The sequence below is a fragment of the Labeo rohita genome, chromosome 13, assembly GCF_022985175.1.
Source record: "Labeo rohita strain BAU-BD-2019 chromosome 13, IGBB_LRoh.1.0, whole genome shotgun sequence".
Lineage (NCBI taxonomy): Eukaryota > Metazoa > Chordata > Actinopteri > Cypriniformes > Cyprinidae > Labeo > Labeo rohita.
The window spans coordinates 2,714,786-2,740,162 of record NC_066881.1 but is presented as its reverse complement, the minus strand read 5'-3'; the positions used below and the strand labels follow the sequence as shown (position 1 = coordinate 2,740,162).

The 25,377-nt window shown below is 41.7% G+C and overlaps 1 protein-coding gene across 2 annotated transcripts in view; it reads right to left on the bottom strand.

Moving 5' to 3' along the window:
- The window catches only part of plpp4 (phospholipid phosphatase 4), a 230,496-nt gene that overhangs the window by 79,695 nt on the left and 125,424 nt on the right, over nt 1–25,377 (bottom strand). The window contains exon 1 of one of the 2 annotated variants that reach the window (XM_051126734.1): nt 798–869. The exons of the other annotated variant lie outside the window; for it this stretch is intronic. The gene's annotated coding sequence lies outside the window, so the exon portion shown is untranslated. Of the gene's footprint in view, nt 1–797; nt 870–25,377 lie in introns of those variants that run through there. 2 annotated transcript variants of the gene reach the window in all.

Here is a 25,377-nt window from a genome sequence, read left to right as displayed (position 1 = left end):
GCTCCACCTCCCCCACAGTGAAGAAAGAGCCACTAAGTTGAAGGGGTTGAAGGGTTAGCTCCACATACTCACAAAATGTTCCTCGAAGACCAGCACAGGAAAGTTAAGAATTAAGTACAGGTGCACCTCAATAAATTAGAATGTTGTGGAAAAGTTCATTTATTTCAGTAATTCAACTCAAATTGTGAAATTTGTGTATTAAATAAATTCAATGCACACAGACTGAACTAGTTTAAGTCTTTGTTTTTTTTTTTGTTTTTTAAATTGTGATGATTTTGGCTAAACGAAACAAAAACCCACCAATTTGTTATCTCAACAAAATAAGAATATGGTGACATCAGCTTATTAACTCAAGACACCTGCAAAGGTTTCCTGACCCTTCAAAATGGTCTCACTTTGGTTCACTAGGCTACACAATCATGGTGACTGCTGATCTGACAGTTGTCCAAAAGACAATAATTGACACCCTTCACAAGGAGGGTAAGCCACAAACATTCATTGCCAAAGAAGCTTGCTGTTCACAGTGCTGTATCCAAGCATGTTAACAGGAAGCTGAGTGGAAGGAAAAAGTGTGGAAGAAAAAGATGCACAACCAACAGAGAGAGAACCGCAGCCTTGAGAGGCTTGTCAAGCAAAATTGATTCAAGAATTTGGGTGAACGTCACAAGGAATGGACTGAGGCTGGGGTCAAGGCATCAAGAGCCACCACACACAGACATGTCAAGGAATTTGGCTACAGTTGTCGTATTTCTCGTTAAGCCAATTCTGAACCACAGACAACGTCAGAGGCATCTTACCTGGGCTAAGGAGAAGAAATGGACTGTTGCCCAGTGGACCAAAGTCCTCTTTTCAGATGAGAGAAAGTTCTGTATTTCATTTGGAAACCAAGGTCCTAGAGTCTGGAGGAAGGGTGGAGCTCATAGCCCAAGTTGCTTGAAGTCCAGTGTGAAGTTTCCACAGTCTGTCAAGTCAAGTCAAGTCACCTTTATTTATATACCGCCTTTAACAATACAGAATTGTGACAAGGCGGCTGTACAGTATTAAATAGGAAACAGTACATCAACAATGCCAAAGGCAACATTAAACACTCACATTATAGGTAAAGGTAGTTAATCAAAAACAATAAAATAAAATCTGTGATAAAGTCTGTGTAAAGTCTGTGATGATTTGGGGTGCAATGTTATCTGCTGGTGTTGGTCCACTGTGTTTTTTGAAAACCAAAGTTACTGCACCCGTTTACCAAGAAATTTTAGAGCACTTAATGCTTCCTTCTGCTGATCAGCTTTTTAAAGATGCAGATTTCATTTTCCAGCAGGATTTGGCACCTGCCCACACTGCCAAAAGCACCAAAAGTTGGTTAAATGACCATGGTGTTGGTGTCATTAACTTCTTAATGCATCATTATGCAAACACATGAGCAAAGTTCTCAGCTTAGAAGACTTGCGACTGGCAGATCAACGTGCCTCTTTATTTCTCTTCAATACAATAAAAAATCAAATTAAATGAAATGTGGATTACATTGACTGTGTCAAGATGATTGACAGGGCAGTTTAAACATTTACAGGATGCATGTAACTAAGCAACAAAGCGTCCGTTAAAAACGCAGCTATGACAAAGTAGTATGTCCCAAAGCTTGCCCACTATTCTGCTACACACTCAAAACAGGGCTCAACGCTAAAGATTTTTTTTCTACTTGCACAGTCAAAATTTTTACTGGCCCTGCCACAAAAATACAAAATAGTTGCTGTTATCATTGTTTTTGACCCATGTTACCTTTTATTTTAATAAATAAGCTTATAAATAAGCAAAATTTTACATACCAACTAAATTCCAATTTTGTTATCACAGCAAAACCTACTAGCCTAACAAACGTAAAGTTTAAAGATTATTTGTTTGTTCAAAAATTATTTTATTATTATTATTATTTTATTACAAATGAAATGATGCTTTAGGTCAGGGGTCACCAAACGTGATCCTGGAGGGCCAGTATACTGCAGAGTTCAGCTTTAACTTACCTCAACACACCTGCCTGGAAGTTTCAAATATACCTATTAAGACCTTGATTAGCTGGTTCAGGTGTGTTTAATTAAGGTTGGAGCTAAAGTCTGTAGGACACTGACCATCCAGGACCCGAGTGTGGTGACCCGTGCTTTAGGGGAAAGCTATGGAACCCTATTTCTGCCATTGAATAAAAAAAAAAAAAAAAAAAAAAAAAAAAATAATAATAATTGCAACTTCTCACAAATCTGTTTTTTTTTTTCTCAAAATTGCATGATACAAACTCACAATTCTTACTAATTTTCTCAGAATTGTGAGATATAAAGTCACAATTACCTTTTTTATTTTTATTCAGTTGCGGAAACGGGCTTCCATAGAAAGTAGCTGACGGACTGAATGAACGCAAATTTATCAGTCTCTGCCAGCAGGTGGCGCTTACGGAACATTGATACAGTGTTTCCCTGGTTACCACTGTAAACAAAGCAGCGCCACGCTTATGAACACAATTTTAAATGCATTACACAGCGGCAAATGAAAAGAAAACGCCATGTAAACATTTCTTAAAACAGTCAGTTCCCTTTAGAGAAACATTAATATAAACCCCGTTTCAATATTTAAGATAATATTCCAATATTTCATGCATTGTGAACCATGATCTTGCTCTGCCTGCTACAGTATTTTTTCCTCTTTGCATTCGCCTTCAGCATCTCTGGCCTCTGTTAACAGAAGTTTAAAGAGTTCGTAATATTTCCACACACATGAAATTTTGAAAAATTATTGCTTGCAAGTTCATGTGCAAGCCTGGAACAGAGATCGGTTAAAATACGCCCAGTCGATCGGTGCTTCTGTACTCCACTGTATAAATAAGTATATAGAATAATCATTGTTAAAGCTACATACTTTTGTAGGCTATCTGTCCATCAGAGAGCGGTCTCTCTGTGATCGTTGAAATTTTAAATGAACAAGGCTTAAAAACACATGCAAATGATAAACATTCGTGACAACGCAGCAGTGGCCTGATCGAGCCAGTGACAGATTCGTCAACTGTCCTGAGTGTCTTTCACACTGACCCCAGGTCATCGGGCACTCCTTATTGTCGAGCCTTGCAAAAGTACTTTTACTTAACAAAAACATTACATACTTTTAGGGCAAAGTATACAATAGTCAACATTTGAAGTGGATCAGAAACTTTCATCAAAGTTGTCCTAAAGCCAAAACAACACCCGTTCTTGTTTTAGGACACCTTTGATTAACTTTTTTTGATCCACTTCAAATGTTCAACTGTAAGTAGGCAAATTGGGACACAGCAAAGGGCTATTTTTATACACTGGAGAACAAAAGGAACCAATGAGTTACCATGGAAACTAACAAGGAGTGGGTGTGGTCCAATTAAAATCTAAGGCAACTAATGAGGGTAGCTATGGAGACAAACAAGGCACACAGCAGACAGGGGCAAAAACACATGCAAGGAACATGTAACAATGTGAAAGAGTGGTGGGATATCTATAGTGCTTTGTATAGCCTCTTACTGTATTACCAACACAAATAAGACAAGTGTACTAAAATCAATTTTATTAAATTAAATTAAATTGAAAAAACAAATAATGGACCTTTCTAACTTTTCTGGGTTTCTCATAGAGGAAGTCATTATAGTTGGGTAAAATCCAAATCCAAGAGCAGTGAATGGGAGAGTACCACAAATAAATTTTTGCATTCCCATTTGTTTAAATGGCAAAAGAAAAACTCCACGATTTTAAATCAAAGGAAAAAATTGAGAGAGACTGATATCAGCAGTCAGAAGAAAGAACGGTGTCAAATTTAGAAAGACCCTTGCATTAGCGGTAACTAGTTGTATGTAACTTGATGAAAAGGTGATATAATACAAAGTATAGTGTTATAAATGTACTTTTTCAAAAATAACAATATTAAAAACTTTCAAGGATTTGAAACGCGTCATCATGACCATTGAAACGCATCATCACAGTCTTGTGAAGAGGGTCCATAGACAAGAGTAATCAACAACCACTATATGAATACCATGAACGAAAAAGGAATAAAGTGCTTAAGATGTATAAAATGCAAGTGATTAAGCTGAGTGCTGTTATGGCAGAGTTGTTTTTATCTTATAAAAGGATAAACCTTATTATGCATCAAGCAAATAAATGAAAGATTATTTTTTAATCAAATGACACTAGCTGTAAGACATGTAATCTAAATTAGAAAATCATATACTGATAATACAAAAACAGTGTCAAGGTTTCTGGAATAGGTTTGGACCTGTGATATTTATGTTCTCTGTTGATGTTTATGTTCTCTGTTGATGAGTGAGCATCTGCAGTCAGCAGCACCGGTTGTGCTGGTAGCAATGCAGTGAGGAAAAGAGCATATCTTCTGCCTCTAGAGATTCAGAACTTTGTCAATCTGCTTTACCTCTCTAGGATGGAAACTCTAGACGTGTTGCATCTGTTGTTGTCTTGCTGGACGAAGATTCAGAACATTGAGTATCTCTTTTCTTCAGGCCTGTGGCTGAGAACATGAAGCGTGCAATCTGTAATTGCGTGCAGTTGCTGACGCTCCCTAAAGCGTGCAATCTTGCACCACATGTTAGCCAGGACGGACAAACGCAAAATATGCTTGATGCTAGCTCTGCAACATATGCAAAAATAATCATGATGTTGCCATTTACCGTCTCAACATATGCTTCCTCCCGAGAATAATATGATGTCACTAAACCGCTGAGTGCCATATTGTCACTGTTTTAATAGTGTATAAAACACAATGCCTCAGAAAATCCGATCTGCCTGTTTACAGTTGCATTGGCAAATATCTAAATTTATTTCAACTTATGAATGAGGCCTGAAACCGATCTTGAAATATCCAAATGTAAACTAGGCGTTAGTGTCACTGTCCTTACAGGACTGAGAACTTTGGTGTTTCTGTTACTGTCTTTCTGGACAGGAAAATCAGGACAAGGAGTGTCTTTTAAAAGGATAATTTTATCCCTTTATGGAGGAGATTGCAATTTGGTGCTTCTCCATTTCTGTGCTGTGATTGGGTGTTTTCCTCCTGTGCAACTTATTTGCATAGTTCAAACACACATTGAGAATCTAAAATTTTACTGATGCCTTATTCACATACCAAATCACAACTAGAATGCTCTTGGTAATCTTACAAACACATCTCATTTATTATCTTATACTGTAATATTCAATATGGGCCAACGACCAAAAGCAAAGAACAACTACTGGAGGCACGATATGATGCTAGGGGTGAGTAAATAGTCACAAAGCAAACACAATAATTAACTTCTGATTCAAACACTTCCGTCACAAAATCATACACAAATGACACAGTAATACACAATGTCCTGGTAGCTTTAGCTCACGTGCTAACTATTTCAACGCACGCGGCCTACTCAAAATTGCCTCGAAAATTCACTCACCAGAGCAAAATAGAATGATATATTCTCACAAGAAAGATTAATCGCAGGGCTTCAACACTCTGCTCCGTTTACACTCCTCCAATTTTCACTTCACTCTTCTTTTTTCTCTCTGAGGATCACACTTAAGGCTAACGCATCGATTCTGTAAAATCAGCTTACCAAGTGCACTAAATCACATTTCTCGTTAGATTAATGTTTAACGCCCCTTTCTGGAAAAACGCTCCATGCTACTGTCTCGTAGGGATGGGTAGATCGACACCCAATGTCGACACACGTTTTGAGTTTTCGACACACTAGTGTTCTGAAACAGTGTCCCGAAGCATTGCTCGAAATGAGGCTGTCACGTATGGCGCGTACTCCGTTCCTAAATCAAGCGTCCGAACGACCGGCTAATCGAACGTCTAACCGAACGTCTTGTGCTTTGAACGTCTTACAGGACGGGTGACCCACGTGACGACCTGACGTGACGTCAACGTCATGAAATTACTTGGTTTTTAAAATGTAATGATCTTAACTGCTCTTTAGAGACTATAAATGAGACTATAAATGAACATTACAACCATTACAACAACTAGATCTACATATTTCATACCTAGAGCAATACTTTGTCTTTTTTTCTGCTGTATTACCCCCAATAAGCATTTAGATGTGCGATCTGTGGTAGACTTATAAATTAAAAAAGTTAATTGCAGAGGGCAATTTGCCTGTTTGTGAGTGTGCCTGTGAATGTTTCTTAAGATAGCAGAGGTACTGTAGCTATACAGACACATAATACAAACATAGTCTAAAATCATGTTTTTTTATTTATTTTGTTTTCAGATTATTGTAGCATTCATATATATTAATATACATATATACATATACCAACCATTTTTGCCTGTTTTCCTTATCATTATGTCCACATGTGCTTAGCCCTACCTTTCCCCACTCATAAGCTATGGAGATGAACAGGGGTGTCGCTAGGGCTAATCATTCGGGGCTCGAGCCCCGAAAGTTTTTATTACATCCCCGAATGTTTTTTTTTTTTTTTTTTTTTTTGCATGGCCCTACGATTTCCACGGAATTTGTTAAAGTTTGAATGAATTAATCAAAAGTTGGTCATTAAACTTAAATAAAGTCGCCATATGAACTCGTATCTGTAAATATTATCCCGCAAAATACTATTTAAATATGAATCCTTCATGTTTTGCGTGTCTTTTTATGAATGAACGGCGCAGACGCTCGCAGCGATTTCAGCGTCTGCCGTTTCACTAAATGAGGACATAAATACATTGAAAACATCTCCAGAACTGCCCTGAGATTCACTTCATGAGCATTTCACAGTTTCATTTGAGTAAAACAAGCGTCAAATGTGCACACACAAAGTTAAAGGTATTCACGGCAACCCGTCAAAGTAAAAGTTAGGTTTAATTTTATTAATCGTTCAGTATAATGTACGTGCCCACTGCTACTACTACTACTATTAATTTACAAAATTTATACAATTTTTTCACACAATATTTCTTCCACGTTTCAAATTTTAATAGTAAATCCCCTTTTTTTTTCAAAAATAAAATTTAATTTTTATTATAATATCAATTAAATTAATATTTTATACCTTCATTTGATAACCAGAAAAATACATGCATGCTAAAACATATTTGGTAACAATAAAACGTAAAGTGAAAAAAAAAAAAAAAAAAAAAAAAATGGGGTCCTAAACATGTCATTTTTCTTAAGTTTTGATAACTTGACAATAAATTGTATAAGATTCATCGTTTCAATTAATTACACATGATTAATTACATTTTGATTAATAAAATTAAATTTAATCATTAAAAAGAAATCCAGAAAAATGAAACTGAAAACAGAATTTGAAAAAAATAAATAAAAAAAAATAAATAATAATAATAATAATAAAATGGAATTTGGGGGAAGAAAATAGGGCCCTATTTTTGCATGCAACTATATATTTGTTACAGTTATAAATACATTTTCAAATTTATTATTTTATTTGTCTGACATATTTTTGTAATGTTATAATTCTGTTATAATACTTTGATATGTTTGCTATTTTCAGTGATTACTATTTACTATTGCTCATAGTGTGACAAGGTCTTTAACCCCCCTGTCACAAGGAAGAGTCTTAAGATCCAATAGCAAGTGCAAAGAGTGTTTATTAATTGACAGCAAACGTAAACAACAGCCGACGGAACTCCAGCCCAGAGAAGAGAGAGCGCGTACACCACGCGATCACAACGCGCTGAAAACACGCTTGGCCAGGAGTCCAATAACAGTGAAGCAAATCCCAACGTGAGTGCAGAAATCCACAGGGCAGGATGTGAACAGGAACACGACGAGCTGAACGAGAGACAAGACAAGATTAACGAACCGACAACACACAATGCAAACACCAGACTTAAATAGACAGCGCAAATGAGCTGCAGCTGTAGCGCTCTGATAGACCGGCAGCTGCAGTTGCTACGCGACAGACGCGCACACACCAGACAGAGACGCAAAATGAACACACAGACCCATAAACCGTGACAGTACCCCCTCTCCTAGCAGAGCTTACCTGACGATTGTAATCATTGATGAGGGAGTGATCCAGTATGTCTCTCGCAGGCACCCAACTCCTCTCCTCAGGACCGTAACCCTCCCAGTCCACCAAGTACTGAAAACCTCGTCCCCTCCGTCTCGAGTCCAGAATACGTTTTACCGAATAAGCTGGTTCCCCATCTACGAGACGCGGCGGGGGAGGAACCGGGACAGGCGGATTAATGGCTGAATGAAAAACGGGCTTTAATTTGGATACATGAAACACCGGATGAATTCTCCTGTACGCCGGAGGAAGTTTGAGGCGGACTGCCACCGGACTAATAATCTTGGTGACAGTAAATGGGCCAATAAATTCGGCTTCGACCGGTGGCGATCGGCCTGGGCCTTGGTGCGCGCCCCCACCTGGAGGAGGGTCTGTCTAGCCTTGCTCCAGGTGCGTCTGCACCTCTGGACAAAAGCGTGGGCAGAGGGGACCGCGACTTCGGATTCCATACTCGAGAAAACAGGTGGCTGGTACCCTAAACTACACTCAAATGGCGATAGGCCCGTAGCGGAGACTGGTAACGAGTTATGAGCGTACTCAACCCATGAGAGCTGCTGGCTCCAAGAGGAGGGGTTCTGAGAGACCAAACATCGCAACATACGTTCCAAATCTTGATTGGCCCTCTCCGTCTGACCGTTACTCTGGGGATGAAACCCAGAAGAAAGACTAACCGTCGCCCCCAATAAATGACAAAACTCTCTCCAAAATTTGGAAACAAACTGAGGCCCCCTGTCAGAGACCACGTCCATCGGGAGGCCATGAATGCGAAAAACGTGGTCAATGACAGCAACCGCTGTCTCTCTGGCAGATGGTAATTTGGGCAGAGGGATGAAATGGGTTGCCTTCGAGAACCGGTCCACCACGGTCAAAACCACCGTGTTTCCCTGTGAGGGCGGGAGACCCGAAACAAAATCTAGCGAAATGTGGGACCAGGGTCTCGAAGGAACTGACAACGGCTGAAGGAGTCCAGCGGGGGGTCGATTGGAAGACTTAGAAACAGCGCAGACCGAGCAAGCCAAAACAAAAGGACGAATATCACGAGCCATAGATGGCCACCAGAACCGTTGTTTGACGAGAAACGTGGTACGATTAACCCCCGGGTGACAGGCTACCTTGGAACAATGACCCCATCGGAAGACTTCGGACCTTAAACCCTCTGGCACAAACAAACGACCCGGTGGGCATCCGGGCGGGGGCGTTACCCCTTGAGAGGCCGTGCGGACCTTCGACTCGATCTCCCACGTGACCGCAGAAACAAAAACCTTCTGTGGCACAATGGACTCGGGAAAAGACGGGCGCTCCGAATGATCAAAAATACGGGATAACGCATCCGGCTTGATGTTTTTAGAACCCGGACGGTAAGAAATAGAAAAATCAAAACAACCGAAAAAAAAAAAGAGCCCACCGGGCCTGCCTAGAGTTTAACCTTTTGGCAGATTGGATGTATTCAAGATTCTTGTGGTCAGTCCAAACGATAAAGGGAACCCCCGAACCCTCTAACCAATGGCGCCACTCTACCAAGGCAAGCTTGACTGCCAGCAACTCTCTGTTACCAATATCATAGTTACGCTCTGCGGGTGATAAACGGTGAGAAAAATACGCGCAAGGATGCATCTTGCCGTCCGCGGAGGAGCGCTGGGATAGCACCGCGCCGACCCCCACCTCTGACGCGTCAACCTCCACCACAAACTGCCGGGACGGATCAGGGGCAACAAGGATGGGAGCTGAAACAAAGCAGCCTTTCAGTTTGGCAAACGCAGCGTCCGCTGCGCTGGACCACCTGAACGGGGTTTTGGTGGAGGTTAAGGCAGTCAAAGGGGCGGCTAGCTGGCTGAAATTGCGAATGAACCGCCGGTAAAAATTGGCAAAGCCCAGAAACCTCTGCAGGGCCTTGCGGGAATCTGGAGTTGGCCAATTCACCACAGCCTGAACCTTGTCGGAATCCATGCGCACCCCCTCGGCCGAGACGATGTAACCCAAAAAGGGAACAGACTGTGCATGAAAAACGCATTTCTCCGCCTTGACATAAAGCCCATTCTCTAACAGCCTCTGAAGCACTCGTCTGACGTGCTGAACATGTTCCTGGAGAGAACGAGAAAATATCAGTATGTCATCCAGGTAGACATAAATGAACTGATCTACCATATCTCTCAGCACATCGTTGACGAGTGCTTGGAAGACCGCAGGAGCGTTCGAGAGGCCAAAAGGAAGAACAAGATATTCAAAATGCCCCCTGGGGGTATTAAAAGCGGTCTTCCATTCATCCCCCTCTCTCATGCGAACCAAATGATAAGCGTTACGGAGATCCAATTTCGTGAAAAATGACGCCCCCTGCAGACGTTCGAAAGCTGACGACATCAACGGTAAAGGATAAGTATTCTTCACCGTGATGCCGTTCAAGCCTCGATAGTCAATACAGGGACGAAGAGAGCCGTCCTTCTTTTTCACGAAAAAGAAACCCGCAACAGCCGGGGAAGAGGAAGGACGGATGATCTTGGCTGCTAGAGAATCAGAAATATATTTCTCCATAGCCTCCCTTTCCGGAGTGGAAAGCGAATATAATTTGCCCTTAGGCGGAGTCGTACCTGGTAATAAGTCTATAGCACAGTCGTAGGGACGATGCGGAGGTAGAGAAGCAGCTCGAGACTTACTGAACACTCCCTTCAGGTCAAGGTACTCACATGGCACGTTCGACAGATCCATATGTTCATTCTGAAACACAGAAGAAGACACAGGAGAACACGCAGACAACAAACAGGAAGCATGACAATATTCACTCCAACCAAAAACAGAATTCATGCGCCAGTTTATATGGGGGTTATGAAGCACCAGCCAGGGATGCCCCAGAACCACAGGAGCCGAGGGAGAGTCAGTAAGAAGAAAGTCAATGTTCTCAGAATGATTCCCAGAGGTGATCAGTCTTAATGAGACAGTGGTATGCGTAACGGAGGGTAGTGGCTGACCGTTCAGTGCAACCACAGAGATAGGCTGGGAGAGCTCAACCTTAGGAATCTTAAGGCTATGAGCGAGGTTAATGTCTAAAAAATTACCCTCCTCTCCAGAGTCCACTAAAGCCTCACAGTCATAAGCCAGTGAATGCAATTTCAACCTAACAGGAAGATGAGTGGCTGAAAAAGAGGATTTAGTTAGTGTAATTCCACCCGTCAGTAACCTCTTACCTACTGGCGGGTACTGGCTTTTACCGGACACTGTGCAGCGATGTGACCGGCGGCTCCACAATACAAACACAGTCCCCTCTCCCTACGTCTCTGTTTCTCCTGCTGTGAAAGACGGGACCTACCCATCTGCATGGGTTCCGGATCTGGAAGAGAAAGCACAGTCTCGCCGGGAAAAGATGAAAAATGGCCCTGTGGAGTGACCGGCAAACCCAGAGGTGTCCGTTGGCCTCGCCTCTGCAACCTAGTATCCACCCGAATAGCCAGGTCTATGAGGCTATCCACGCCGGTAGGTAACTCCAATGAATAGATTTCATCCTTGATAAAATCAGAAAGTCCATATAAAAACATGTCCCATTGCGCCTCAGAATTCCAGCCACATTCCGCAGCCAGAGTGCGAAACTCAATAGAGTAGTCAGTTACAGAGCGATTACCTTGACGCAGCTCTGCAAGGAGTCACGCTGCTTCTCTGCCAGAAGCAGCACGATCAAACACCTTTTTAAGCTCCTCTGAGAAGGACTGGAATGATGCACAACAAGGAAGCTTCTGCTCCCAAACAGTAGTTCCCCAGCTAGCCGCCCGTCCCGAGAGCAAAGTTATAACAAAAGCTACTTTAGATTCCTCAGTGGGAAATGATGAAGGTTGGAGCGAAATATACAAAGAACACTTGGCCAAAAACGAGCGGCATAACTGGGGCTCACCTGAGTAAAACGCTGGAGGCGGGAGGCGGGGTTCGGCGGAACGAGCAGCCTGATCCACAGGAGCCGGTGGGTCGGACGTCGAAGGTTGCTGAGTCGAGGCGGTCTCCACCTTCAATTGCTGAAGCTGAGTGGTTAACTCAGAAACCTGGGCAACCAGAGCCTGGACAGCACGACCCGTAGCCATCATTTGTTCCTCCTGACGCTCCATGCGTGTGTTGCTGTTGGACAGAATTTCTCTCAACTCCGCCGCACTTGCTGGATCCATCCTGGTCGGTTCGTTCTGTCACAAGGAAGAGTCTTAAGATCCAATAGCAAGTGCAAAGAGTGTTTATTAATTGACAGCAAACGTAAACAACAGCCGACGGAACTCCAGCCGAGAGAAGAGAGAGCACGTACACCACGCGATCACAACGCGCTGAAAACACGCTTGGCCAGGAGTCCAATAACAGTGAAACAAATCCCAACGTGAGTGCAGAAATCCACAGGGCAGGATGTGAACAGGAACACGACGAGCTGAACGAGAGACAAGACAAGATTAACGAACCGACAACACACAATGCAAACGCCAGACTTAAATAGACAGCGCAAATGAGCTGCAGCTGTAGCGCTCTGATAGACCGGCAGCTGCAGTTGCTACGCGACAGACGCGCACACACCAGACAGAGACGCAAAATGAACACACAGACCCATAAACCGTGACACCCCCAGTTTAATGGCCCCGGAACCCCCTAGAAGGATCCAGGTTCAAGCACTTATGTGAGCATGATGTGAGCTCCCACCCACCACCACTAGCCCCTGATGTTTTAGCACCAGCCCTGGATGTTTTAAAATCCTAGAAACGCCCCTGGAGATGAAAAGCTTCAATAAGGTTTTCAGTGACTGTTCTTTCTCTGAGTTATACATTTCCTCATTGTTTGTTAAATATAGCCTATATGTATACTACATGTTTTCATCAATGGTTACACTTATGTTAAGCTTTTTTTGTCTTTTATTTATTATCGTGTTTTACTAACAAAGGTTTCTATTCAGTGTTAGATCTGTTTTAGCATTATTCAACAAATCATAGGTGCAATAAATTAACAAGTTGTAAGTCAAAAAGAGTATTAAGGATAATATATAAGAGGCAACATTTGAAGCTTTATTAAACAAGTTAGCTATTGCCTTCAAAACGGTTTTGCAATGCTCCTCACTTGAAAATTATTTACCAAAATTATAAAAAAAAAAAGTTCTTTTCATGTGCATTCAAACGTGTACTTTTTTATACCCACTTTTTATCAGCCGGCTTTGCGTATACCCACTCCGATGCGCATCGTTCATTAGCCAAAATCATGACAGTCCACCACATGAATAGCTAATCCAATCGCACGTGAATAAATGCAAATATTCCCTAGCTATTAAAGACACTGAGGCGGTCAAGGACCGTGGTCCCGGCTTCCTTTAAAATATGATTGAGCCCGCGCCCGCTTCGTCCCGCACACGCAGAGTGGTAAAAAAAAAAATTACTCATTGATTACTAATTTGAATTAGTACATTATAACGAAAACAATTTAAAAATTAAGAGTATACCCACTTTTCCAGGCACCACTACACCGCTGTGAATAATATATACAAATATCAAATATGTAAATTGAAAATGAAATGAAAAATGTTCTTAAATCCTACATTATTAATTATTAAATTGGTTCTAATAATAAGCCAAAAAGGGTTTTAAAAAGTTTTATGTAACACGTTCCTACATGTGCTTACACGTTGTTAACACGTACCATAGGCGTTTGGTCGGAAGTGTGAGTAACCGATCGTCTTTCTAACACGATATCTACATGTGAAGACACGTTGTAACACGTTATGTGTGTTTACCTTCTTGTAACTTCATGTGCTTAGGATAACTGGTCTTTGGTTGAACAAAGCTGATTTAAAAAGTTGTGCAAGCCTATTATTAAAATAAAATAGTATGGTCCTGCAGCAACGGCCTCTTTATTATAAACCAGACACGTTTTGACCTTTTTTTTTTTTTAAAGCACAAGCTATCCCACAATGATTTCTTGACAAACCTTTCAAATATTCCAAATAGCTACAAAAATCACGGCAGGCTTCACAAAAACAAGAAAGCTAATTTTATATTTTAAGAAGAAATATTATTTAACGAATAGTCTAACTGTTCTAAGAGTGAGACTGTTATGCTCTTTGTAGAGGACGTCGGGATGTAGGCCATCTAAGAAAATTATATTTCCCCCATTAAAATTTAAGTTTAAGGAGCAGATAGGCTATTTAATTTCAGGATATTCATATAGGTTATATGCTTTTTACGTACTTAAAATGACAGTGAAATCTTCAAGTATGCTTTGACTTAGTTTCAAGTCTGCATGTAGCCTGAATATGACAATCAAATAAATTACAGGCTAATAGCTTATACCCAATGTTATTTCGATAAAACGAATTTAACTTTTATGTCAGACACATTTCAAAAAGGCCAATGATAGCAGATTGCATAGTTTCAGTCCTAAAACATTTTGTGATTATAAAAGTGTAGCTAACATGATCTTATTTTACAATATCTATAAGGAAGTGTGGCATTTATGGTCTGAGATGAATATAAAAACAAATGTGTATGTGTTCTTAGATATTTGTCTGGGTCTCACAAGGAAATATCCGTTTTTGATCAGTAGATATCTCTATCATGAATGCAAACGAATGTGATGTTCTTTATTTAATCGAAAATAACTCCAAAATCAGAACAAAAAACCTGCTTATTATTATATACTTGATACATTTTTTCATTTATCTATCATTTAAACTAAACTAACATAACTATAAAATGTGTTATATACAAATGTTTATACAAATAATGTCTGTACAGTAAAACACTCTTTGAAAGTAAAATACACATAGACCTACACACAGGCATAAGCTGGGGTTCAGGAAAACTGTTTAAGTGTAAAGGTATTAGTACTGGACCCAAAAATACAAACACAAGTGGATAAGTTTTAGAAAGTTTATTTTCAGTTTTCTAATGTTAAGGTTCTCAGGATACCAGCAAATCTTCTCCAGGCCAGGGGGTGGCAACAGTGAGGTGACAATGAACCAGAGATAGGTAAAGATGATCAGAGGCTAGTCTGCCAGTTGAGCACTAACAGGAATTAAGTAGATCACTGAATCAGTATAGCTGACAGGGTTTAGGTGGTCTCATGAGGTGGATGGGGTGATCTGCTTGGGAATTGAACCCCGGTCTACCACGTGACAGGCAGAGACACAGTCCACTGCACCACACAGGAGTCCACTGGAGTGTTCTAGAAGGTGTTCTGAGGAGTAATAGAAGAGTAAGAACAAGCAGTACTGAAGACAACACAATCCAAGTTCCTTTATCCTTTTCCAGTCCCAAGGTCCACAACAAATAATTCCTCAATCCAAATCCAGATCCACAATGAACTGACAATCCAGCTTTCAGAGCAGTAGATAAAGACAGTCAAACTTACTGACTCTTGATGGAGGTTCAGGCAGAGAGAGAAAGAAAACAGGTTCCAGGCAGAATCAAGTTCACACAGGTTTCAAGGATCAGATTCAGGAGCTGGCTGGAATGTTCATCAATGAGTAGAAGAGACAATCTGGCAGAGAGGTAAGAGTGGAGACTGGCTAATATAGTTAGTGAGACAGGTAAAACCAATGAGGATAATTAAAGGAGGAATTACGAAACCAGGAACAGGAAGCTGGGTGCTAGCTGACAAAATAAGAGTTTAACAGGAAGTGGTGACAAAATCATGACATTAAGTGTTGTTTTAGGTATACAAAATCTGTCTGTCATGTCTGTTTATTTTCTTTAAACAGCAGTTTGGTTCCTTAGTTAAAATCAGCTAATAAAATGGTTGGGTATTGTTATCAAATATGTACATCCAGTTGTTGTAATGTTCATTTGTAGTCTCTAAAGAATAGTTAAGCTCATTACATTTTAAAAACCAAGTAATTTCATGACGTTGACGTCACGTCAGGTCGTCACGTGGGTCACCCGTCCCGTAAGACGTTCAAAGCACAAGACGTTCGGGTCGATCGGTCGGTCGAACGCTTGATTTTGGCACGGAGTACGCGCCATAGTCACGTGATCTTTGAAAACGAAGCTTCGTTACCTCACTGACACGTCACGCTAAGCTCAAATACAAAGTGTATCGATTGCGCTATCCCATACCCGTTAGTCATTTAGTGCAGTGTTATAACTTTATCGGTCATCATGCATTTGTATGTAGTTTATTTTATTATTATTATTTTTTTTTTTACGTGGTGTATCGTTACTTAAAGTACTACTATTAAAAAACAATGTGTGATTGAATGTCTATTGTCTGAATGAAAATTAAAAAATAAAAGGACAAAAGTCCTTCCTCAACCACAAACATTTTTGCTATATATATATATATATATATATATATATATAATTAAATAATTGCATTTGCATTTGTGCATTTTTTAACAATGTGCATGTTGTTTGTGTTCTTTTGTGAAGAAGATACAAAAATGGTGCAATGAAAAATTACGTTAGTTTAATCTATTGGCGTATTAAACACTATTTTTTAGGTGAAAAGACAGAAGTTTGATGGAAGTAAAAAATAAAGAACATAAAGCCTTTGTCATTGTATTGTGCAAAATACAATACATTTTGGAAACTCTATCACTGCACACACACGCCACCTTGCTAATGACATATATTTTTATAAAATTCACAAATAAACCTTACAATAACACCCCAATGAACAAAACATCTAAATGACACATTTTGTGTAAGATTTTTTATTGACCAGTAGGTGGCGTAGTAGAGAACTGTATCAAAACGTGACCGAGCTTTTTCAGTGGTGGCACCAAATTTGTGGAATAGTTTACCTGTACACATAAGAACTGCTCAGACTGTTGGAACTTTTAAGTCGTTGCTTAAGACCCATCTGTATTCTTTAGCTTTTATTTCGAGTTGAGTTGAGACATCGTGACTTTTATAATTGTATTTGGCTAGTTTATGTGTGAGTGCCAGACATTGTTAAGCACTTTGGTCAGCCACGGTTGTTGTTAAATGTGCTATATAAATAAAATTGAACTGAACTGAACTGAACAAAAGCTTCGAAGCATCAACGCACTTTGTTGTAAAAGCCTCACTGCTTCAAAGCCTCGTTTGGCACATCCCTACTGTCTCGTATAATGCCGTCTTTCTCTCTGTTCTTGCCGATAGCAGTAGCGGCGCCGGCGCAACATGTGGGCGGGGCTTATGAATGCGCTGCTGCTGATACTGGTTCTAAGGCAGCGGTTCCCAAACTGAGGGGTGCGGCAAGGCTAGTGTACAGTCAGCCAATTTTATAGATATTCGGAAGAGATAAACGGCCGAAAATATCCAAGTATCTGCCGCGCCGCCCGGCAGTATTCAGCGCGCTCCACTCAATATTCCGCTCTATGAATGTGCGTTCCGTTGAGTTGCTCACGACCCATATGAATGCTCCACTCGTGTACCGCTTATGCTCAGCGGAAAAGCAAAGTCCGCTCAAATAACTCGCCGACAGAAAATGCCTATGTATACTTGTTCCTGTTTACAATAGCGTCGCATACTCTGCTGTAACATGCTGTAGTACTGCTGTACTGGACAACGCTGGTAAAATGACGCTACCCTCTCGTGACGGTATTCTCTGCTCACATGCTCTGATAACAATAGTTTTGTAGGACTATACATTATTTTGATAATAAATCAAAAAAGATTATATCTGATTCTGTTTCATAGAACTGAATAAAAATAATATATTGAAATTTAATATTCATATATTTTCTGTCTTACAAAGTGACTATATTATTTAATAAAATAATAAATATTACAAAGCAGTTTCAGTTTCGGCCAAGAACTTTCATTTCAGTACATGCCTATATTTTTATGTAAAAAGAAACGTTTTCAGGGTGATACAAGACCCCACTGTGAAATTATCTTGCTTGTTATATGGCTACTTGCCACATATGTAAATAATTTAAGACAAAATATGAATTTCATCATATTTTATTACCTCAAGATGACTGGCAGTACCCGCTGCAAGCTGTCTGTTATCAGTTGTGGTGGTTTTTGTCGTAAAATAACAGACCACTAGATGGTGCAATTGATATGAGAAATGAGAATTGCCTTAGCAGAGTAAAATTATGAATGAATGACGCATAGTAGTTCTGCTCTAAGTGCCAGATAAACCTAAAGTGGATGATGAATCTACTTCAAAGATGGCAACTACAACAAAGTGAAGAAAATATGAGAAAATCTGTTTACAAAAACAATGAATGCTGTTACATAGTAAAAACCACTGTTCTAAGGGAAGTCTGTCACTAAAGTGAGATCAGTGATTTTCCAGAACAACAATTCACAAATAATTTACTCACCCCCTTGTCATCCAAGATGTTCATGTCTTTCTGTCTTTAGTCGTAAAGAAATTATGGTTTTTGAGGAAAGCATTTCAGGATTTTTCTTCATATTATGGACTTCAATTGTGCCCCCGATTTTGAACTTCCAAAATGTAGTTTAAATGCAGCTTCAAAGGACTCTAAACGATCCCAGCCAAGGAAGAAGGGTCTTATCTATCGAAACGATCTGCCATTTTTTTCCGAAAATAAAAATGTGTATACTTTTTAAACACAAAAGGTTTTTCGCCATACTCCACCTTTTTTAGCCAGAGTACACAGACAATGAACTTAGACGTGATTCGTAGTAGCGATGGGAAGTTTGGATCATTTTACCGACTCAGACCTTTGAGTCTCGTTCAGCAAAATGAACAAATCTTTTTTCGACTCATTTCATTCATTTTAGCAAAATCAGCATCACGTGACAGCCTCATAAGATGAACAAATGACTCGAAAAACCCGAAGACTCGAAACAGTTGAACTAATTCCAGTACAGAACCTAACAGGATGTTGCGCATGCACGACTGAACGAATCCCTCCCCGAGACGAATCGTTCTTCGCAAGTCACATTAAAGATTCATTCAAAATGAACAAATCATTTAAGAACGACCCATGGACACGCATCCGAGAGCCTGTGCTACGTGAGCTTTTGTGCTTTTGAACATGTTGGATGACAAAGGGGTGAGTAAATTATTTGTAAATTGTTGTTCTGGAAGTGGAATTCTCCTTTAATGAATCTTTTGTCCTCCTGGAACTCTCTCCCTTTTTCCTATTTTCTTAGCTTCCTTCAACTTTTCCTTACATTTTGAATTATTCTTAGTGTCTTTGCTAGTACCCTGGGTTACATTAGCGCACAAATCAACTTTCGACAGAGTTCAGGTTGTCAGGCATTCACCACAGCCACCTTCACCTGCCACGTCACCTAGAGCACCGCCCACCCGCTCATCATCACCTGAGTTCTAATCACTTGCACCTGATTTCTGGCCCTACAATGGGCGAAAGCAATCTGGAATTCCAACAACCCCATTATTAACTCCTATGAACAGTTTACCAGTCATTTCTCCAAGGTTTTTAGCACAGCGACCGGCACTCTTACCACTTCCGATCAGCTGTTTCGACTACAACAAGGTACTTCCTCGGTCAACGAGTACACTCTCCACTTCCGCGCGCTGGCGGCGGCTAGCGGCTGGAATGAAGTCACGCTGCTGGGTGGCTGCTAGCTTCCCAGTACCAGAACCCATGCAAGTTGATTCCACCCGGCTCTCACGCACAGAACGAAATCGTCACATCACCCTTGGTTTATGCCTATATTGTGGACAACAGGGACATCATATCCGCACCTGCCCCATCAGACCCCCACGCCCGGTGGTGAGTACTATTCAATCTGAAGTAGAAACTGCCAGCCTTACATTATTACCCGTTACTTTGCATACTCCTGATTGCTCTCTTTCTGTGTCCGCTCTGGTCGACTCTGGTCAACTTCATCTCCCAGGAATGTTTGAACCAACTCCCAACTCCCACATCATCGCCACCATCAGGTTTATGCTGTAAAGACCATTCACGGAAAACCACTCAGGCGTGGGAAAGTACGTCACTCTTCACCCTACATCACTCTGCAGGTCGGCTTATTTCATAAAGAGGAGATAAAATTTCTGGTACTGGAGGAGTCAACCGTGAGCATCATCCTGGGAGGCCCCTGGCTGCGTCTACATCATCCAGAGCTCCGCTGGGATCCCTGTGACATCATACGCTGGAGTCAAATGTGTTATACCCAATGTCTATCCAAGTTACCTCATTCTCAGTCAGTTCCAGCTCTAGTGGCAACCACGGATGGAGGTCTTCATCCCTACATTGACTACCGGCAGCTCAACTCCCAGATCCTTCAACAGCCTTATCCACTCCCCCTGGTCCCCGCCGCCCTTGAAGAGCTTCGTGGAGCCCAGGTCTTCATGAAGCTGGACCTGCGGAGTGCGTACAACCTCGTTCATATTCGTGCGGGAGACGAATGGAAGACCTCCTTTGTAACACCTACGGGGCACTACGAATACCAGGTCATGCTTACCAGGTCTTCCAAACGTTTATGAACGAGGTGTTCCGGGAGTTCCTCCATCGGTTTGTCGTAGTCTACATTGATGATATCTTGATCTACTCCCGGAACATGGCCGAACATCGCCAGCACGTCCAGCAGGTCCTTCACAAACTCCGCCAGCACCATCTGTACCTCAAACTGGAGAAATGTGAATTCCATAAACCATCTGTACAGTTCCTAGGATATATCATCAGTGCCGAGGGTGTGCAGATGGATCAGGAGAAAATCCATGCCATTCAAGACTGGCCTCAACCTAGCAGTATAAAGGAACTCCAACGTTTCCTGGGATTCTCCAACTTCTACCGTCGTTTCTTTAAGGATTACAGTTCCATCACAGCTCCATTGATCTCCCTCCTGCGGGGCAAACCCAAACATCTCACCTGGAACCCCCTGCCCATGAAGCTTTCCAATATCTCAAGCACATCTTCAGCACTGCACCCTTATTACACCATCCAGATACCGAACTCCTGTTTACGGAGTGGAGTGGGTGCGGTGCTCTCTCAAGCGGTCGGTGAGCCTCCTATCCTCCATCCCTGTGCATTCTATTCGCGTAAGCTGTCTCCGGTGGAGCAAAACTACGATGTGGGAAACCGAGAACTGCTTGCCATCAAACTGGCCCTGGAAGAGTGGCGTCATTGGTTAGAAGGGGCAATTCATTCGTTTACCATCATCACAGAACACAAAAACCTCCAATACCTGCGAGAAGCTAAGAGACTCAACCCCAGACAAGCATGTTGGGCGCTCTTATTCACACGTTTCATTTTCGAGATCACTTATCGACCTGGTTCCAAGAATATCCCTGCAGACGCCCTCTCTCGTCAATCATCATCTGAACAACACACGGACCCCGAACCTGTCATCCCTCCTAATCTCATTGTCAGTCCAATAGTCTGGAATCAGGATCAGGACATACAGCATGCCACTCTCCAGGAGCCTGCTCCGCCGGAATGCCCAGAGGGTAAAATCTACGTTCCCGCTCCCAGCGTCAAACACTTCTGGGCACAGCTCATCAGTCTCCGGGCTCTGGACACCCAGGCAACAAGCGGACCCTCTCGCTTCTTCAGACTCGTTACTGGTGGCCCAGTATGCGCCGTGATACCATCAGGTACGTCCAGAGCTGCTCTGTCTGTGCCATGTCTAACTCTCCACGCATGTTACCTACAGGAAAACTGGTTCCACTACCCATCCCGGAGAGGCCCTGGTCCCATCTCAGCGTCGACTTTGTGACTGACCTCCCCAGCCCGGAAGGTAACACATGTGTGCTGGTAATTGTCGATCGTTTCTCTAAGTCTTGCAAGTTTGTTCCATTAAAGGGATTACCAACAGCCATGGAGACCGCAGAACATCTTTTCCACCAGGTGTTCCGTCACTTTGGCATCCCTGAGGAAATTGTGTAGGACCGGGGCCCTCAATTCATTTCACATGTCTGGAAAGCTTTCTTCAAGCTGCTTGGTGTTACTGTTAACCTTTCCTCTGGATATCATTCACAGACTAATGGCCGGACAGAGAGAAAGATCCAGGAGCTCGGACGTTACCGCCGGGCATACTGTCACGAGGACCAACACAGCTGGAGCAGGTTCCTCCCATGGGCCGAGTACGCACAGAATTCCCTCCGCCAAGATACCACCGGCCTAACACCTTTCCAGTGCGTACTCGAATACCAGCCTCCGCTGTTCCCCTGGTTGGAGGAACCCTCTAATGTTCCAGCTGTAGACCACTGGTTTCGAGAAAGCGAGAGAGTGTGGGACTCAGCTCATCACCATCTCCAGCGAGCAGTACGCCGTAACAAGCACTTCGCCGACGCCAGACGTAGGATCGCTCCTCGTTACCAACCAGGTGATCTAGTTTGGCTGCCCACCCGCGACCTCCGTCTACCATGCCGCAAGCTGAGTCCCCACTACATTGGTCCCTTCAAGATCCTGAGGCAGATCAATGATGTCACTTTCCAGCTTCAGCTCCCACCCAGGTACCGTATTCATCCCACATTCCACGTCTCTCTTCTAAAACCCTTCTTTCCCTCTGCCACAGAAACCCCCGGAACTGAAGCAGAACCTCCTCCTCCAGAAGTCCTGGACCAACCATCCATCTACACGGTCCACAAGATCTTGGACTCACGACGTCGGGGAGGCCATCTGGAATACCTCATTGACTGGGAGGGGTACGGACCAGAAGAGCGATCCTGGATCCCCAGAGACGATGTGCTGGACCCCACTCTACTATCGACTTCCATCGACTTCCATCGACTTCCATCGTGACCACCCGGATCGTCCTGCCCCTCGTGGTCGTGGCCGTCCTTGACGTTGTGTTAGGGCGTCGGGAGCCGCCCTGGAGGGGGGGTAGTGTCAGGCATTCACCACAGCCACCTTCACCTGCCACGTCACCTAGAGCACCGCCCACCCGCTCATCATCACCTGAGTTCTAATCACTTGCACCTGATTTCAATCAGCCACACCCTATTTAAAGGACTCTCTGCCATTCTACACTTGTCGGGTCTACCGTTCGCACCCCATGATGACAGCTCCTGACCTTATGCTATTTCACTCCGTCGAATTCTCCTGTGCTCACTGGATCCAACATGGCTTTCTAAACTGGACTATCACCCGCACATTCTCACAAAGACTGTCAGCTAAGATATATCATTTACCATTTGTCTCAAACTCTGTGTGTTCATTCACCTAAAAACACTTCGTTTTTTTTATTTCATTAAAAAATGAATTGATCTTACTCCAAAAACACCTGTTAACCTTGTAATTACAAATAATTATAATAATTTATATTAGGTTGCAGAAGTAGAAGGTCAGCTTGTCAGTGCTCAGACTATACGCTGCGCACTGCAACAAGTCAGTTTGCATTGGCGTCATCCGAGAAGGAAGCCTCTTCTGAAGCTGGCTTACAAGAAAGCCCGCAAACAGTTTGCTGAAGACAACCTGTTTTCCAACATGATAATGACCCTAAACACACCACCAAGATGACAATTGCCTTTCTGAGGAAGGTGCAGGTGAAGGTGATCTGACCTGAACCCTATTGAGCACCTATGGGGCATCCTCAAGCTGAAGGTGGAGAAGCACCATGTGTCTAACATCCAGCAGCTCCATGATGTCATTATAGAGGATCTGAAGAGGATCCCAGCAACAACCTGTGCAGCTCTGATGAATTCCATGCGCAGAATGATTAAGGCAGTGCTAGTTAACAATGGTTTGACACAAAATATTGACACTTTGGACACAGTTTTGACAAGTTCACTTAGGGTGTACTTGTTGCCAGCTGTTTTGACAATAATGGGTGTATGTTGAGTTATTTTTAGGGGACAGTAAATATACACTGCTAAACAAGCTGCATGTTGACTACTCTAAAATATATCCAAGTTTCATTTCTATAGTATTGTCCCTTGAGAAGATATACTAAAATGGTTGCTGAAATGTGAGGGGTGTACTCACTTTTGTGAGATACTGTAAAAACACCAAGTTTCTACATGTAAAAACACCAAGTGAAGCAGGTCACTAGAAGACGTTGGATAGTAAATCTATTAATAATGTCACCGATTAAACCCACTGCCTGTCACTCAATAAAACAATCACATTGCTGCGTGTTTTTTAAAGTTTTGGTATTGTTTGGTGTAATAATTAACATCACCTTAGCGAGTATGACTCTCACTCGGCTTGTGAATGAGCAGAACTTGGACTTTATAAAATGCTGAACATGAATAACACTTCATGTGGCTTGATGTAAGTTACCAAGACAGTGATAAAGACAAAACTGTAAGGCATTCTATAAGCTCAAAATGTGAACGGCATGAGTTTATTTACACGTTAAGCGTTTTCGTCTCATATAAAGAACACGTTTAATGCGCTGAGACAGTGATATTAAAAGGCCACATTCTGTACACACCTTACTACTAAAACATACCAAGTGCAGAAAAAAACAGAAGAACCCAAATTATGAACTTTAAAAATAACTGTCTGCCTGAATGTAAAAGCCATGTTAAGCGTTTTCCTTGTATGGTTTTCTAAAGGGAGGAAAATGTTTCATGTGTAATTAAACGCATCTTGTTAATTTCCTGGGTTCATGTCTTAGTACATCAAACCAGCATTTTAAAATGCTACAGAACTGTTTACATGCTCCTGTGGTTTTTATTTCGGTTGTCGATTTGTTGAAATAAAAATAAAAAATACAGTGTGTTCGTGTCTGTCCAGTGAATGTGACCCAGCTTGTTGAACACAGACACAGCACAGCATATGACAGCTGAAGTAGTAGCGAGCGTACAGCGGCACTGTTTCACTGTTTTCACAGTAATCACAGATCAACGTTATTAATGAAATTCTACACTTGAGTTAAAAAAATCTGATTATCATGTAAAGCAATAAAATAGCTTCTCTTCCCTGCAAACGATACAATGAAGAATGTAAATGTTTAACTAAAAGGCAAAAACAAAACGAAAGTTAAGCAGGTATCCATATTAATTTAAGCATTTGCAGCAGAGGGTGATCCTCCCAAAATGGTGGCAGCGCCACAGCATGCAACGAGGTGTGACATGGCTTCACGTTCGCTTCCACTGTGCTGATTTTTACTTAAACTTTTTTTTTTTTTTTTTTTATATTACAACAAGATGTATGCTGTGCTTTCAAGCTGTCTTATTCATTTTGCTAATAAATGTTCTACGTTTCTTATTTATTCGGTTCCACCGTGTTCACTGATTTTCAGTTTTGTATACATATTGAAACTTTGTGTAAGTTATTTATTATTTTATTTTAGGCATATAACACATCGTATTTTTATTTGTTTTGTTAATAAAAGTTTGTTACGCTAATGCCGCTAATTTAAAAGTGAAAGTAAAATGCACACAGCGCTTTTACAAGTTATTTAAAAGTGAAGGAAAGTGAGGAAAAGAGGGAAAACTCTAACAAACTAAAAACAAACAACTGCTTGACGCTGAATTGCCGGTAATTTGAAAGTGAAAGTAAAACAACTGTTGACGTCGCCTTGGTGGTCTTCCA